General features: G+C 35.8%; 1 long non-coding RNA gene across 1 annotated transcript; it reads right to left on the reverse strand.

The window, feature by feature from the left end:
- Window positions 1-1,127: 1,127 nt before the first annotated feature.
- LOC133743124 (uncharacterized) lies at window positions 1,128-3,483 on the reverse strand. The gene is made up of 5 exons (XR_009862974.1): window positions 3,370-3,483; window positions 2,905-3,071; window positions 1,796-1,900; window positions 1,638-1,696; window positions 1,128-1,310 (listed from the first exon to the last, which is right to left on the reverse strand). It is a non-coding gene; the product is annotated as an uncharacterized LOC133743124 (long non-coding RNA).
- Window positions 3,484-3,934: the final 451 nt, after the last annotated feature.

Here is a 3,934-nt window from a genome sequence, read left to right on the forward strand (position 1 = left end):
ATGCCTCCATATAGTGATATGTTACCCAAATGAAATGGACAACTAATAAACTAGAAGAAATGAAACAAAGGCATAGACTTTAGCCGGCCATCAACCATTGCAGAATCAAAAATCGAGAGAATACATTGCATTCCAATTTTTGACATACTAAAATTTTCGAGAGATTCAACCTTCTCCAGCCTCGGGATTATCAAAAGTGAGTAAAAATCTCTTTACCGTTTTTAAGATTCTTTAGTTTATGTGAAATTGAACATGTTTATAGCCTAGGTTTGGTTAATCGAGTGGGTAAATGAGAACAATAGGCTTTGCATGTTTCAAAATCTGTAAAATCTGTAAATGAGAACAATACCCTGATATAAGTTTCTTATACCGGGGGAATAGACATAGACGTCAATTACCCCCCAATAGATTCCTCTATTGGGGTAATAGACACTAGGCCAAAAAAGCTAACAGACAACGGACCAAAATCATTGTGTGATTTGGACGATCTCCGTTGTGTATCGGAGCGTTGTGTGATGAAAAATGACACAACGGTGGAAAGTCGTTGTCTGAAACACAAACAGTCGACAGTTTCTTTGTTATCAGCGTTGTGCCTTCCCTTGGCAGATGTCAGGTATAGCTACTGCGCTGCCATGGGCAGCATGGCAGGTGCATGCATCAGACAACAAAACTTGTTTCAAACTGTTGTTGGAAAGCCTAATCAAACAACGTATTTTTTAATTTCACTGTCGTCTGATTTCTCCTCACACTCCAGTTATAGAGTATGATTGTTGTGTGACTTGATTTTGGACAATAGAGTTCAGTTTTTACAGTTGTGTGATCATAAATGAGAAGACATAGTTTTTGTAAAACCATTGTGTGATATGTAAAAATGCATTGAGTAGATGACCCAATTTTGTGTATTCAAACAACGTTGGATTGCCATTATATAAAACTGTTGTACGATGCATAATAATGCTCTATTTTACCTAATGAATGTTGATCAATTAGAAAGAAAACACATTGTAAACCAATCAAATGAGTAATCCAACCCATTCTACATACCTCAAATTTTAAAAGGGAGCATTTCCCAATCATCTAAGCCAACATTCAAAAAAGAAAACTATTCTCATACATGCCTATCTAATTGGGATTTCAAAAGTTGATACAAATACATATTGTTTCAAAACAGGCCTCTTATAAAGTCTGCATTGATGGTTGGCAAATTCCTTGAACAAATTCTTTAGCATCTTAGTTGTCCTGTATTCTCGACTACCAAAAATGAGAACCTTTAACTCATTGCTACTTGAAGTTCTGCCCTCTAATGCTATCTACAAAACATATAGAAAGAGTACATTATGGAGCAATTGAACTATGCAACTATACAAGAAAATGCACACCTTTATAAACATCTCAGAAAAATATGCCAGTATTAGGCCCAATCGTACCTATTAGAGTAATGGAATCACAATGGCAACAGAAAAGCAAGACAAAAAATTTGTTATACTTATCAACATAAAAAGTCATGGCTTCAAAAAACTAGGATTCAAAGAAGATACTCATGGCTTCATGGCCTTCAGTTCAAAAAACTTCACTGTACCAAGAAAGAAATAAAAGATGGGAATAAAACATGATAAGGTCTGAGTAGGAATACGTACCTCATTGAAACCATGACGAGCCTTGATCACAAATGTGGAGTAGAGAGAAAATGGTAAATCTGTGATTTGATCCAAAGATGCTAACTTTCATTACCTCAAAACTCCAAAGGAAAAAAGAAACAAGAATCAAAAACTTAACAGAATTCAATTGTAGGTACCTAGAGTTGAATGGAGAGTGGGTAAACATCACGGGAACGAAGAAAGCAATCAACGACATCCAAGTGACCAGCCCTGTTAGTTGACCTCTGTCCAGCCCCTCTTCTCTGAGTCAAGTGGCAATGGGCATAACAAAATGAGAATCATGCAGACAATTTTGATGGGGTGTAGTATTCAATCAACATGCAGCCTAAGATCTTAGACATGAGGACACCAATTATTTGAGAAACCTTCAATAAACTGAACAGAAGGCCACATAAATTGATGATTGATCAATGTTTTTGTTTCCAAGACAACTATAGTCATAACATGTTTTGGTGAAAGGCCATTAAATAAATACTTGTTCGCTAAAAGACATCTTGTAGTGAAGTAAAAACCTTGGATTTGAACAATAGAGAACACTTATTTTATAGTTATAGACAACATTTTAGGTACCTGGGTATTCAAGTTTTGAAGTTATATGTATACAAACCATCACCAAAATGACCCAAAGCATGCAATCCAGCATTCACCCATGAGCACAAATCATATGAAAAGAATACAATAATGAAAAATTTTATGGTAATTTGATCAGAAGTTTGTTTCAAAATCAATGATAACGAGTTTGGATAAACAACTATACTAGATAACCCCAGTCAACAATTTCACTTCAATCTTAGCAAACAAAGTAGCTGTAAGTGAAGATAAAACAGATTATGAGTGAAAATCACAATAAAAAGTAAGATACTGATAATCATTTTTAAGTGACCTAAAGTTTATTCCCAAGTAATTTAATCCAAGGTTTAGTACCAATAGCTCATAGAACTTGATACTAATGCCCAGAATTTAAGCTTAAAAAAAATAAAAAAAAATAACAGAAGTAACCTAAATATAAAGTATGCGTCACATTGTAGTAGCAAGTAAATTCCATGTGACTTTACAAAGCATCCTCTGAACATGTAAAGGTCAATAGACTCAATGCCATCTTTCACACACAATCACACCAATGTTACAGACATTAAAAGAAAATAGCCAATTAAAAGAATTCATGAAACCCAGAAGTCATAACATCTTCATAAAAAAAATAATCTGAATAAATTTACTTCACTAAGAATGTATGATAAGAAAACACCTTCTTTAACCTGGTTTTGATCTCAGACTTTTTGGACTGGTTGTAAATGCACCTTTTCTCAGCTTGGAGAGCTTGCTTTTCGACATAATTGAGCCTCTTGGTTGGAGCAGCCTCACAAACCACAGAGTGACAAACTGACCTCTAACTTGGGCTCACAGACAAATACCCTGCAAATAGAAAAACTCATATATCAAATTCCAATTTGAATTAACAACTTCTCAGACTGGTTGCTGAGAGATCAGTCAGAAAAAAAAACCAAAACTTTAGACCAAAAATAACATAACCCTCCATCCATATGTGCTTAATTACACTTGAAGGGCTACTGCAGGTGGGTCTTTCTATTTCTTGAAGACCCAATATACGAAAAATTTTAGAACTTTGTTGAACATTTTCCAATTGAAACTTTCTCCGAAATCAAATTTCAAGACGAACAAAGATAAATACGAAATTGAGAGAATTGATCACCTTTGGAGAAGAAATCGTGAGAAAGTGAGAGAAGGGAAACCATCACTCACAGCAAATCATCACCATTAATCGTCTTCCTCTTCTCCTTCTGACACTTATCACTAGCTCTAAACACTAAAACCCCCACAATTAATCCCAAATTGAACCAAGAGTGGTCCGATTGAACATAAGAACAAATACCAAAAACAAGAGATGGTGAAATTACTCACTAGTGATGAAGCTGAAGAATTCAGAGTCCTTGGCATCCTTAGTGATGGCTACGACACATCATAGGACACTCTAGCACTTGCACTTGTGGATGAGGATCAGCGCTTGCTCGCTCGCGATGTGCAGCCACCATGAGAGAGAGACATGAGAAAGAGAGATGAAGGAGAAAAAAGTGGATCTGAGGAAATCGAGTACAAATCCCCAAATCCAGTAGCCCACAAATCAAATTGCCGTGAAACCCCCAAATCGAGTAGACTACAAATCCCCAAATCGACATTGTAAACCCAGAGATCGAAGAACCCTAAATCTTCAGCATATCGAAGAACCTCCTTCCTTTTCTTAGTACACAGAATCCTTA

This window comes from Rosa rugosa, chromosome 4, assembly GCF_958449725.1.
Source record: "Rosa rugosa chromosome 4, drRosRugo1.1, whole genome shotgun sequence".
NCBI classification, from domain to species: domain Eukaryota; kingdom Viridiplantae; phylum Streptophyta; class Magnoliopsida; order Rosales; family Rosaceae; genus Rosa; species Rosa rugosa.